At 42.8% G+C, this 14,421-nt stretch overlaps 1 protein-coding gene across 1 annotated transcript in view; it reads left to right on the top strand.

Annotated features, from left to right (window-relative positions):
• The window catches only part of LOC126490725 (serine/arginine repetitive matrix protein 3-like), a 67,323-nt gene extending 53,581 nt beyond the window's left edge, over positions 1–13,742 (top strand). The window contains exon 4 of the mRNA XM_050125862.1: positions 12,167–13,742. The gene's annotated coding sequence lies outside the window, so the exon portion shown is untranslated. The remainder of the gene's footprint in view (positions 1–12,166) is intronic.
• The last annotated feature ends 679 nt before the right edge of the window (positions 13,743–14,421 follow it).

Genomic DNA, 14,421 nt, shown 5'->3' on the forward strand with positions numbered 1-14,421 from the left:
AAAAAAAAAAAAAAACCATACTGCTCTGGATGATAGAACAGCTTTAGAAGATAAAACAAAAATTTCAGGCCAGGCGGTGGTGGCGCACGCCTTTAATCCCAGCACTCAGGAGGCAGAGGCAGGCGGATCTCTGGGAGTTCGAGGCCAGCCTGGTCTACAAGAGCTAGTTCCAGGACGGGCACCAAAGCTACAGAGAAACCCTGTCTCGAAAAAAAAAAAAATTCAGGAGAAACCAGAAGAAGTAGGATCTCTCGATCAGAAGAGGAAACATTTCATCAACCAATGTGACCATTCAATCTAAACTAACTTATGCAACTAATGAATGCTTTTCATTATCATGATATTAATGGTTGTATAGAGTACTAATCATAGAAAAAGGCTTCATTTAGCTTCCTGTACATGATTTCCGGCTTGAGTCTCTATCAGGTAAGTAGGAGTTAAGTTTTGGTACTTTGCATGAACTTAACAAATTGTGGTCCTTTAACGATTGTGGTAAAGCACTAAACTGACAAAACCACCCAAAGATCAGCTTTGGACTACAAACTGCTTAGGACAAGTTCAAGGTGGCTAGCTGAGAGGGTCCAGCCTTACAGACCACTCTAGCCAAGACTTGAGATAGACTGGACAACAAATGATACAACTACCTCTCTCAGGACTGGACAATTACCCCAATTTTTTCAGGATCCCTAAAGATGTCATCACCCCCAGACAGTAGTAATTTTAAGAACATGACGTCCACAATCCCAAGAGGTGGGGTGGGCAGTTTTTGGTCATTCAGTGGGTTATGGATATTTGTCATCACTTAGGGGGGTTGATAACAAGGTGTTATTGGTAATGGTCAAGAAAAAAAGCTGAACAAAGGAGATTAGATTCAAAATTCAAAAATGTTCTGAAAAGAAAAAAAGAGAGCTATAGGAGTGAGGATAAAGGGGTAGATTATTGAATCTACTTTTAAACTAAAAAAGCAACTACCAGTCTTAAATATTTTATATTGGTATGGATTTTTATATATTGATACAAAGTTGAGTTTATTTTTATTATATTGAACATATGTTTCTACTCTCATTTAAGACTTTTGTACATTGATACAAATATAGTTATTTTAGTTAGAACATATTGTACATATTGCACATATATTTCTACTCTTGTTCAAGGTATTGTACCTATATGGATTATTTAACAATGTAATATAAATTTCTAGTCCTTGAAAGTTATTATTACAAATTATTCAGAATGCTGAAAAACTGCAGGTTTGTAGTTAGTCACCTATCATAATCAAACTTGTAGTCATGTGAAGTATGTTTTTAAGGTCAAACAGATTATTTTAGATAGACAGGCAGTCTTCAAACACTTCAGAGATCTATAGAATATGGCATTTAAGATGTTTTAGGGTTTTTTTTTTTTTTTAGGACAATGTGACATGTCTACTTCAGGAAGCACCAATCTACTTCAGAGAAGATTATGGGCATCAAAAAACTCCATATGGAGTTTACTTTCTTTGTTGAAAAGTAAGCCACCAGGCAAGAAAGAAACCGCCCTTGCCTCAACTGCTAACACTATGCTGTCCTAATTGGACAAGAGGGACACACACACACACACACACACACACACACACACACTAAGTGACTGTTGAACTTTCCCAAGACAAGGAGGGACAGCCCTTCAGAATTTCCTGCTTCTCAGAAAAGTTTGTCAGATATTCTATGCCTGTAGGCTAAAGATGGATGCCCCAATGTTACAGAGAAACCTTGGGTACTGTCCAGGCAGCCAGCTGTTTCTGTCATTTCTTAGTTTTGGAAGTAGTTTGCTCTGCACTTCCTACTTACTCTGGTAATATTATATCCTTCTCAGGTCTTTGATGGAGGTGAAGACTAGATAGGTATAGTTTTCCTTGTTAATAAATTCAGAAAAGAGACTCACAACAGAGGTGTAAAGTGTATAAGGATGAGAGACATAAAACGATAGTTTTAGGTTGGTAATACAAGTTAGGATAGAAAGTGAATTAGGTACAACACTTTCAACTCACCAAGATAGGATAGATAATGGAGGATTTTCTCTGAATTTGTCAAATGCAAATGGACTAGACATTATTAATATAATTATTACCTGTATATATTTATATGTAGTTATTGTACATATTTTATATAGTCTTACTATGTTAACTAAAACCTTCACTTTTTAATTTAGACAAAAGAGGGAAAATGTATGATATTTTGTTTGTGTTCTAACAAATAAAGCTTGCTTGGAATCAGAGGGCAGAGATAGCCACTAGTTAACCTTATTGAGGTTCAACCTAAAGATCAGAAAAGCAAAGCAGCCAAGTCACTAGAGAGCTCTAACCTTTAAGAAATCCTTAGGCTGAAAGAGAATAAATTCTTGTTTCATCTTGCCTATATTCTGCTCTAGTAACTGGGATTAAAGGCGTGTGACTCCCTGATACTGGGATTAAAGGTGTAGGCCACCACCACCTGGATCTATTTCTGCATTGATCTTGTGTAGCCCACAAGATCTTGAACTCACAGAGATCCATCTGCCTCTGTCTCCAAAATCTTGGAATTAAAGGTGTGTGACACCACTGCCTGGTCTCTAGTGATTTGGTTTTACCTTCTGGTCTTCAGGCAAGCTTTATTTATAAAAAATAAATAAAAAATCTAAAATATCACTGTAGAGGTCTGGAAGACTATATGGAGAGGAAACAGGAAGTAATGAGGTGGGGCAGAGGGAGGGTCTCAACTTTTTTGGACGGAGGAACTGAAGAGGTAGGATGCAACTGGCAGTTGTTCCTCTGCTCCTCTGATCTTTCAAGTTTATACCCATTCCCCCCATATCTGATTCCTTTTTTTAAAAAAAAAAAAATGTGCATTGGTGTTTTGTGATAGGTGTCCTGTCCCATGGAACCAGGGCTACAGACACATTGTGAGCCACCATGTGGAATTGAACCCAGGTCCTCTGGAAGAGCAGTCAGTGCTTTCAACCACTCAGCCATCTCCCCAGCCTGCTGACTCCTAGTTTTTATTGATAAAATTAATTAGATTTATGCTCCATGTGCCAACCTTTTTACTGTGTATGTGTGTCCAGTCCAGGGCTCCATATATTCCTCACTACTTTAAACTCCAGGTCTAAGATGCAGTGAGGTTGGTCCGTGGATAAAGGCGAGCCTGACAATGTGAGTTAAATTCCCAGGACCCACATGGGGTAAGGAGAAAACCAACTCTCACAAGTTATCCTCTTATCTTCACATTTGCTCTGAGGTACACGTGAAACACATGCAACGAACCCCAACCCTCGCTGCTCCACCACCACAGTCAATAAAAATATTGAACAGAAGTTAGTGGTCTAACCAGCATCCATTTTCCTCTTTTCCCCTAATTACAAAACAAACTTGGTGAGGGAAGGTTTTAAAGAAAACACAAATGCTAAAATCATAGGTTGTTTAGCCAAACATACCCCACTCTTGATTCACTGAATCAGAATTCCTGTAACGGAGCTTGCATGTGCAGAAATTTTAAAAGCCTCCCACCCCTACAAGGATTCATTGTGCTTAAGATTGCAAAGCAAAGGAGAAAAAGAAAAACAAACAAAAACAAAACATAAGGGCTTAGAAGGCTGTAGCTATAAGGAGATGTTGCTATTTGGAAAACACATTCTAGAACAGGGGCAAGGAGGATACAGAGCAAGAAAAACATGTTGGGTTTGGCCAAAGTTGCCAGCCAAGTAGTAAACTAAGAACACTGTCCCATAAAGGTGAGGATGGGATTCAGGGTGTATGGCATGGGGGATGAGGAGTAGGGAGAAAATGGACAATATAAAATATCTAAGTAGATGGTAATAAAAATAATTTTGCTTAATCAAAAAAAAACCTGCTTTTCAGTTTTGAAGAATTGTGAACATACAGATTTTTGACTTTTAATTTTTAAAGTTGAAGGAGAGCGCAGAGACCCTCTGTCTGAATTCCCTCTGACAGTTACACTTTCTTCCTGTGTTTCTTCACAAACAATGTGCTCCACATTCCAAAAAGCTAGAAGTGCTTATGAAAGTATTCACTATAAAGAAAGGCTGAGAATTTAATAAGTATGTTCAGTCTGGTTAAAATATTACTTAGGGCATTAAATGTTCCAAACTGTACATGTGTGCTATCATGATTTCGTACATAAGTTAAAAATAAATTTAAAAAATTACTTTAAAAAAAAAGAAATTAGTTTACCTTTCAGTGAATGTTCTTCTTTACCACTGTAGGCTCGACCCCCTCAGATTTTACTGATTGTCACAGTTGAGACAGGAGGACAGGTGTCAGCTGTGAGGGAGTGTTCTCTTACTAATAAAGATGTTTAATGGCATTCCAAAGGAAATGATAAATACAAAAAAGGGCCTAACTTGTTATGTTAGACCCCGGGATCAAATTTAAATGAATAGGATAATGGAAAAACAGCTGTTGGGGAGGGGCAGGAGACTGGGAGAGGGGAGGGAATCGGGAGAGGATTAACCAAGATTCAGAACGTCTGAAAAAGCCGGAAAGAATGGACTGCTTTGTATACCAATTAAAACAAAAAAAGATACAGCTCTTGACACTGCTGTTGGTTGCCCACCAGAACTAGAGAGAAACACCATATTGCTGTGCCTGTAGAATGGAGAGAGATTAAGCTAGAGCTAAGGTGGAAGCTTCCTCCCTGCTAGCTGGCTTTCGTTGGGCCAAAAGGGAAAATTCGGGTAACTGAGTGTTATGATATGGTGGTGTGAGAGGGACCTTGGCCAGTGAGAGGTAGACACGCCATGCAGACCACCAAGCAGATCTTGCTCACTCGGAAAGTTTTATTGGGGGAAGGGAAGGAAGCCAAGGAGAGAAGGGGAGTGCAGAGTGAGTGGCCTTGTGGAAGTAAAGGGGGGGGGGGAAGGGGGAAGAGAGGGAGGGAGGGAGGGGAGAGCTTGGCTTTTAAAGGTGGGTTTAGCGCCTGCGCACAGACTATGTACTGAGTAGTGACGTAACAGGCATAAGACCCTGGGTTGGCCAGGGTACTGCCTGACTGCATCCTGCCAGGTGAGCACAATGCCTGAATCCTAAGATTCCCACCTTTTGCCTATTATGAAAAGGTGAGAAAATGAAAGGGTATCTAGAGGGCCTTCTTTACCACCCTGGTATGTTGCTTCAATAAGTCATTTGCTTCATCCAGTTCCTCAGTGGGTCGGGTTCTGCTTCCATCGGATCTGGAAAATCCTGTCTGTACAGCCTGCTCGCTGTTTGTCAGGGTCTGTCTTCATCAGAGCGTTAAGGTCTTACATGTCAGGTGCAGCCTCTGTAGCTCAAATCGAATTCTAGCCGCCACATCACAGGGCAGGGGCGGGATTCATTTGATCTGGAAACATCTCTTCCAGGCTTTCTTGTTTGTTTTTCTCCAACATTCTTTCCTTGGCCTCTTCATCTGCTAGACCATCACGCACAGACTCCCCTAGAGTCATGGTTTCACGTTCCTCTTCCTCCTCACCACTCTCATCCTGAGACTTCTCTTCCATAAAACCTTCATGTCGTCTGCCGTTCTGTTCATCACCTTCTGCACGCTTTCATCGCCTTCATCCAAAATCCATCCAGCTTGGTAACTGGATGGTTCCTTGCCCATTGTACATCATAATATTGGGGAAGAAAACTCGTTTTTTAAAAAAAGAAAATTATTTTTATTGAGCTATATATTATTCTTCGATCCCTTCCCTTCTTCTCCCCTCCCCTTCAACTCTCTCTCATGACCCCCACGCTCCCAATTTAGTCAGGAGATCTTGTCTTTTTCTACTTCCCAAGTACATTAGAACCATGTGTGCCACTCTTAGAGCCCTCTCTGTTGTCTAGGTTCACTGGGGTTGTGAACTGTAGGCTGGTTTTTCTTTGTTTTATGTCTAAAAGCCACTTATGAATGAGTATATATAATATTTGTCTTTCTGGGTCTGGGTTACCTCACTCAATATGACATTTTCTAGATCTATCCATTTGCCTGCAAATCTCAAGATGTCATTTTTTTCTGCTGTGTAGTACTCCATTGTGTAAATGTACCACATTTTCCTTATCCATTCTTCAGTTGAGGGGCATTTAGGTTGTTTCCAGGTTCTGGCTATGACAAACAATGCTGCTATGAACATGGTTGAGCACATGTCCTTGTGGCATGATTGAGTATCCTTTGGATATATACCCAAAAGTGGTATTACTGGGTCTTGAGGAAGGTTGTTTCCTAATTTTCTGAGAAATCACCACACTGACATCCAAAGGGGTTGTAGTAGCTTGCATTCCCACCAGCAATATGCAGAAGTGTTCCCTTTTCCCCACAACCTCTCCAGCATAAGTTGTCATCAGTGTTTTTGATCTTGGCCATTCTTACAGGTATAAGATGGAATCTCAGAGTTGTTTTGATTTGCATTTCTCTGATGGCTAAGGTTGTTGAGCATTTCCTTAAGTGTCTTTCAGCCATTTTAGATTCCTCTGTTGAGAGTTCTCTGTTTAGGTCTGTACTAATTTATTATTATTATTATTATTATTATTATTAAATTATTTGTTCGGGGAAGAAAAATCTTAAATTGTCTTACCTAGCTGTAGTGCCTGCATGCTACAACTTTCCAGGCACAATGTGTCCAATATTATAGTAGTCGTGTGGCTGTTTGACAGTAACCAGCCACTTTTTGCTTGTATTTTGGAGGGATTTCATTCCCGGTATAAAACTGATCAATAGATCAAGGCTGGGGACATTAGCCCTTAGCAGGACAGCGTAGCTATCACTGTTGATTTCTAAATGGACCTGTTGTCCCCATCTGTCTGCCTTTTAAATATTTACTTTATGTCCTAGAGCAGTGCTAAGGTGTCCTTGGTGAGAGAAGCTTATTCTTGCAGTGGGTGACGGTGACTTCCGAGACTCATAACTGGTCAAAACACTGAGAGTCTAGTAATAAATAGCCCTAAACAAGACTCTGTCACTTCTAAGGCTCAGAGAACATCAAAACATGGGAAGAATATAAGCCAGTCTTCTGGATTCCACAAAGCCATTGTACTCACGAACTGCCGGCATCAGTACCCTGCAAAAGACCTGCCTGCAAAATTAGGTCGGTCAACATTCAAACACGGGGAGGGGCTTATCTGACCCATCCCTCCTTGAAGGGCAATTTGTAGTTTACAGCCAAAGAGAGATGTTTTCTTCTGTGGAGTACCCACTGGTAAATCGCCTGTGCTCTATGCTCATTCAAGCAACCCTATTTAAACTCCGTGGGATACACATCAAAGCCAAGGGGCCCTAGTTAAGAAGAAAGTCTTCATTGAGGGAGGGGAGGGACAAGAGAAGACAATGAGATCAAACACATTATTTACATCTATGGTATTGTCAGGATAAAGCCCCCAAAGAAATGTTCTTGCAGAATGAGTTGATCCTTTGTCTTAGCTTTTACAAGGCAAGTAAGTATATCACCTCAAACCTTAGCTGTGTGATTTTTTTAATGTCAACCTCAAATAAAAAAATGAGAAGACGTCATTTCGGGACTGTTTGGGTTGGAAGTAACAAGATGTGCAGTTAAAGGTGGTTCGGCCCCACCCATAATGTGCCATTTAAGATGTCTAGAAGCTCTGGCGGGGGTGGCTGGCTCGTCTAGTGGCTTTCCTGTTGTGGCCACAAGGTGGCGATGGCGCTCAAAATATCGCTTCAGGGAGCAAGGCAAAGGAAAGAAAGCCAGCAAAGGGGCTTTCTCTTCGTTTTAAGTCTCCCTAAGTAGAAAGAAAAAATGGAGGCTTTTTGCAGAATTCCTGGGCAACTTCATCGCATGTCCCTTTTTAGGGACAGAGAGAAAACGGAGCGCCCTGGTTTACTTGAGATGCAGCTGAGCTCTCGGTTTGCAATTCCGGAGCAAATAGGACTTTTATTTACATATTTAACGTTTTTGTTTATTGATGTTTTGAGATGGGGGAAAGAGCTATTGGATAGGCTGCGGATAGTGCCTGCCAGAGGGGCTCAGGAGAAATTGCACACGCCAGATTCCCCTCCTTATGTCAACGTGTGCTCCAAGACAGATTCAGAAATGTTTTTTCCCTTTGATAATTACTTATTCTCTACAGTGACTTAGAAAAATGATTGAACTAAATTTCCTGCCACCAGAGACATGATGACTATAGAGATTAGCAATCAAACTATTTTTAAAAGTCACTCCTCACCCAAACTTCTTACTCTCGCTCTGAGTTGTACGAATCACCTCCGATTTACATATTATCGCGGAGAGCCTTACATGGAGAAGAAACCCCTTTCAAGCCAGACGTTCCATCTAGAACTGACAGTAGCTGGTTCCCAGCATGTCTTTTATGTCTGACATGCTTTTAGAAGACTAATCATATTCCCAGTGACTCTCAGGATTAAAATTTTCTTCTCAAAGCTCATTTTATGGAGATTTTCTAAGTTCTGAAGAATAAAACAATTATTCTTTCTTTTTGAAATTACATGTCAAGTCCAGAAACGTCAACTTCTTTAAAATACTAGCATGAGTGATTGGGATAATTCTCTCTTTAAAATATTAACCTGAGTGATTGGGATAATTCTCTCTTGCATCCTTCCCGCTTTCCTTCGGTGGCCCTTGCTTGCTTTGGCAAACCCTCACTCCTACTAGATTTCATCGCACACCGATTATCCCAAGCTCCAGCTGCCCACGGACAGCTGTTCTCACTGCCCTCCACGAAGCCTCCACTTCCGTGGGAACCCTTGCTTCCCTGGTGTGGCTGATGCTGGGGCTTCACTGCTGGCTTGGGCACAGAGCGTCTGATGGGAGCGATTCCTCTGACTGCCGAAGAGTTGTTTGGAGCTGGTGACGAGTACTGGGTGGAATCTTGCACCAGACACTCTATGTCCTGATTTTTTTTCCCCCCGGAGGGGATGTGAGCCAGGTTGGTGATCGCTGCTGTAATATTGATAGTTTGAGTGGGAACAAGTCTATGACCAAAGCTGAGAAGGAGAGGAAGCCCTGGGCTTTGGTTTGTTACATAACCCAGAAAACTCATGTTTTGCTTAAGCCTCTGTTTGGGTCATGTACTTGCTTGCATGTGACCAAAAGAGTTCTAACATATACAAGAAAATTCTCAGACCCTGAATATTTCAAAAGCTAATATGGAAACCACGTAGGGAACAAATGCATTTATAACTAATGGCCAGAAATTTTAGTACCCCTCACTGAATAATAATGGCCACTCATCACCGAAGACCTTAAGTCTGCTCTCTCTCTGCAGATGTCTAATGCAGCCCAGTCTTTGCAGTGGCCATATGCACGGGGGCCATATGCACGGGGACCATATGCACGGGGCAGTGTCTTCAGGACTGGGCTTGCAAACTTGGTTCCTTTTTCAAATTGTTTCTCAACACCATGAAATCAGATGATGTTGGCCACATCCAGAAGCCTGATAAATTATTGGTCGACACAAACCTCTCATTCTGAAGTGATGTGAGAGTGTGATTCTCAAGTTTCTCTGGCCAGTTCTTTGCTCAAACAGCACCCTTGTGGGAAACAGACACAGCAAACTGACCCAGCTGCTGTGACCACACTCTCTGTGCCTGGCTGAGGGCCATTTGAGTCTTGAAGAGCATTGTGGAGAAATTTTTCTCAGCAGAGAGGTTCCCAAGTCAATCCTGCCAGCTTTCCCCTTGCCACCCCCACTCGCACCCCCTTGGAGCTGAGGACTGAACCCAGGACCTTTAGCTTGCTGATCAAACACTCTACCACTGAGCTAAGTCTCCAACCACTCCCTTCAAGGCTTTTGTCACTTTCTACCTTAGGTGCTCCAGCCTTGTCAATTGTAAATAACCTTTTGTGATGATAAAGCTGGGAGCTAACCAGTTTACCTGGAGCAATCCCCAGAAACGACCCAGTTTGTTTATTATTTCGTTTGTTCTATGCACGTGTGTTTTGCCTGTGTGCAATGCCTTGGAGGTCAGAAGAGGTATCAGATTCCTGGAACTGGAGTTATAGGAGCTGGGAATTGAACCTGGGTCCTTTAGGAGAGTGGCCAGTGCTCTCAGCTGCTGAACTGTCTCCAGCCTTGATTCCAGTTTATTTTGTAGACACAATGGGAAACATGTGACAATTTTTGTCTCTGCCACTGAAGGAAGGACACATTGACTGTGCTACTGATTAAGTTATCTCCACAAACAACAGTGATATTTATTTGTGATCTGACAAATAAAGCTTGCCTGAAAATTAGAGTCACTAGTTAACCATAGAGGCCCATACCTTTAATCCCAGCACTGAGGAGACAGAGGCAGATGGGGCTCTGTGAGTTCAAGGCCATTGATTGACTGTCTGAAAGAGAAACAGAGCTCACACAAAGGTGATTCCAGTACTTGGGATCACACGCCTTTAATCCCAGTCTGAGCATTGGTAGAAGTAAGAACTCTCTAGTGGCTGACACTCTGCTTCTCTGATCGCTCAGCTTTCACCCCCTAATATCTGACTCCAGGGTTTTATTCTTTTTTTTTTTCCCCAGGGTTTTATTCTTAAGAACAATTAGAATTCACGCTGCAAACCCCTCTGCCTACAGCACGGTAGTGGCGCTACAGCAGGACACTGAGTTTTATTGTTAATGGATAATAGTTCACAGGCCTCTAAAGTCAAAGGGACAAAGTCTCCTTCTTATTTCCGTCCTCTGTATATCCAGTTCCTCCCCCCCCAAGGGGTTTGTCTCCTGTAGAGCTCTGTTGCTATGAAGAAACACCATGACCTTGTCCTGTTTAGGGTCACTATTGCTATGAGGAAACACCGTGACCCAAAGCAAGTTGAGGAAGAAAGGGTCTGTTCAACTTCCTCTTCCATTTGTGGTCTGTGGTGGTTTGAATGAAAATGGCCCCCATAGGCTCATAGGGAGGGGTACTATTAGGGGGTGTTGCCTTGTTGGAGTAGGTGTGGCATTATTGGAAGAAGTGTGTCACTGGGGCAGGCTTTGAGGTCTCAGATGGTCAAGTGTGGCCGTCTCTTCCTGCCATCTGCCAAATCAGATGTAGGACTCTCAGCTACCTCTTCAGTGCCTCTGCCTATGTGCCCCATGCTTCCCGCCATGATGGCAATGGACTAAACCCCAATTAATTGTTTTCATTTATAAGAGCTGCTGTGGTCATGATGTCTCTTCACAGCAACAGAAGCTCTAAGATATGGTCCATCACTAAAGGAAGTCAGGGCAGAAATTCAAACAGGACCAGAGCCTGGAAGCAGGAGCTGATGCAGAGGCCATGGAGGGGAGCGACTTACTGGCTTGCTCCTCATGGCTTGCTCAGTCTGCTTTTTTAATTTATTTTCCAAGACAAGGTTTCTCTGTGTAGCTTTGGAGCTGTCCTGGAACTCTGTAGATCAGGCTGGCCTCAAACTCACAGAGAATTGCCTGCCTCTGCCTCCCAAGTGCTGTGATAAGGCATGAGCCATCACCGCCTGGCTTCAGCATGCTTTCTTATAGAACCCAGCATCACCAGCCCAGGGATGGTACCTTCCACCATGGGCTGGCCCTCGCCCATCATTGATTGAGAAGTGTCCTCCAGCCAGGTCTTAAGAAGGCATTTTCTCAGTTGAGGTTCCCTCTTTTCAGATGACTCTAGCTTGAGTCAAGTTGACATAAAAGTAGCCAGGACAGTGACCAAAAGAAACTTGGGGAAGAAAGGGTTTATTCTGATTACACTTCCAAACTGTGCATCAGCAAAGGAAGTCATGGCAGGAACTCAAATGGGAGGAGCCTGAGGGAAGGAGCAGATGCAGAGGCCATGAAGGGGACTACTTGCTGGTTTGTGGCAACCTGCTTTCTTACAGAACCCAGGACCACAATGGGCTGGACCTCCCCACTAGTCACTAATTAAGAAAATGCTCTCCAGACCTGCCTACAGCTGCATCTTGTGGAAACATCTTGTTTGAGGCTTTCTCATCTCAGATGATTCCAGCTTGGGTCAAGTTGACATAAAAACTAGCCAGCACAGGGTTTTATTTTATTTTATTGAGCCTGGTGCGGTGGTGTGAATGAGAATGGCTCCCATAGCCTCAAATATTTGAATACTTAATACCCAGTTGGTGGAACTATTTGAGAAGGATTGTGGCCTTGTTGGAAGAGGCATGTTACTGGCCTGGGGAATGGGTTTTGAGGTTTCATAAGCCCTGCCATTTCCAGTTAGTGTTCTTTCTCTCTCTCTTGCAGGGGCTGAATTATGCGGGCCCATATTCCTACATTGTCTGGTGGTCAGAGAATTCTGAGCGACCTACAGGACGCAATGCAATTGACACCTGCCACACAGAAGATGGTCGCCTGGCTTTTGATAGGAAAACAACTTGATGCCATGCTAAACAGTGATCAGGATAGGCTAATGTCATTCTGCTCCTTCTATTGTAAGTTAGGAAATCACCTGTGGAAGAGATTTTTTTTCAGTACATGACAAAATGGGCACAGGTATAGACGTGACCTAAATCATCCCATCCCACACACATACCTAGGAAACAGAATGTTAATGAACTCCCCCTCAGTTTACATTTGATATAAAAGATGTTTGGAGAATAAATGGGGGGTGATGTGAATTCAGGATTTTATGAAGGATCACTGAAACTCCTCTGATACTGTCATGTGAATTGTGCTTCACTAATTCCCACACCTCCACTCTGATATGAGAAATGATTTATGCCAAGGCTGGTCCCTGACACTCTCTTTCCACCCCAACCCCCACCCTCTGCCTCATGGTTGTGGATTGAGATGTGAATCCTGCACCAATGCCATGCCTGCCTGCCTGCCGCCGCCATGTTCCCTAACACGATGGTCTAGAACCCGCTGGAATCATGAGTCCCAAATTAAATGCTTTCTGAATTAAATGCTTTTTCTAAATTGCCTCTGTCACTGTGATAAACAAGCAACTAAGGCATAGGGTCTCTTTGTGAGTCCCCACCAAATAAAAAAAAAAAAAGCTCCATTATACTAAATTCTGAGCTAGTGTGGGACTACTTTATTCATGTTCCCCTACAACTTTGTAGACCACACTGGCCTTGAACTCTCAAAGATTTTCCTGCCTCCTTCTTCCAAGTGCTGGGATTAGAGGTGTGTGCCACCCTGCCCTGCTCATTTTTATCTCTTGATGCATTCTTCCAGAATTAGTTTTCATACTCAATCAAATCTGAGTAAATGTTACCTTCTCCCTTACCTCATCAATGGGGCACCTTACTCTTCATTGATGAGCTCTTTCTCTCTCTCTCTGTCATTTGTTTGTGTGTATGCATGTGTGTTCTCATGTGTGAGTGTGCACACATGTGCACACACATACATGTGTATGTGGAAACAGGAAGTTAATGTGGACTGTCTTCTTCACTTGCTCAACACTTTTAGTTCTGAAGCCTCCCCCGTGTCTGCCTCTTGATTCTTAGATTCTAGGTGGCTGCCACACCTGCCCTGCTTTTACCTGGGTTCTGGGGAGCCAAAGTTTGGTCCTCACTTGCATTGCAAGTGGTTTTCCTATTGAGCCATTTCCCCAGGTCCACTGAAGGAGGCACAGGCTTGCTCCCATCTCCATGCCTGCAGAGCTTCCTCTTTCCTTTTGACAGCCTCTAAGGATGTCACAGTTTCATAATACGTGGTTTCAACAACATCCTACTGTATGTATTTGATTGGCTCCAAACTTTGGCCATTATAAACAATGCTATCATAAACATGTACATAAGTCAACCTGACTTTGGGTATGTTATCGTTTTTATTTATTTTCCCTTCTGTGCTGAGGTGGAACCTCAGGCCTCCTGCACACTAGGCAAGTGCTCTATCACTTAGTTACATCCCAGGCTTGAGTGTATATCTGAAATGAATGTCTAGAAGTGGAGTTTGTTTTCTTGTACCAAGGGTGCATGTATTTGAAATTCATGTCTAAGACATTTGCATGTTTTGCTTATGGGGTCTTGCCATGTAGCCTTGGCTGGTCTGGAACTTGTTATGTAGACCAGTCTGGCCTCAAACTCACAGAGATCTGCATGCCTCTGCTTCCTGAGTGCTGGGATTAAAGGTTTGCACCACCATACCTAGCCTCTCCCCAAGTTTAAAGTTTTATTATATTTGAAAAATAATGAATACCTGTAATATCTGATTCTGTGTTACCCTGTGGGTACAGTACGCATGCCACTGTACCGTACGCGAGCTGGTAAGGGCATGGAGATTGAAAGAACACACAAGAGACCCGGGTCATTCGAAAGGAGATCAGCTGAATGCCATTTATTCAAACTTAGGGAAAACCTTATATACCTAGCTGCTGCACAAGGAATTCCCCCCCAGGCAGGTGGGAAATTGCCACACCCAAGATGGAGTAAACAATGCCCTATAGCTAACCACCAGGAGGGGCAGAGGGAGCACAGGAACAAACAGAATGTTTTAGCTGGCTGACCAGAAACTGTCCTCAAGATGAACCCCAGGAGCAGGGGTAGACCCAT

This window comes from Alexandromys fortis, unplaced genomic scaffold, assembly GCF_014885135.2.
Source record: "Alexandromys fortis isolate MF-2015 unplaced genomic scaffold, M_Fortis_MF-2015_v1.1 scaffold_252, whole genome shotgun sequence".
Taxonomy (NCBI): domain Eukaryota; kingdom Metazoa; phylum Chordata; class Mammalia; order Rodentia; family Cricetidae; genus Alexandromys; species Alexandromys fortis.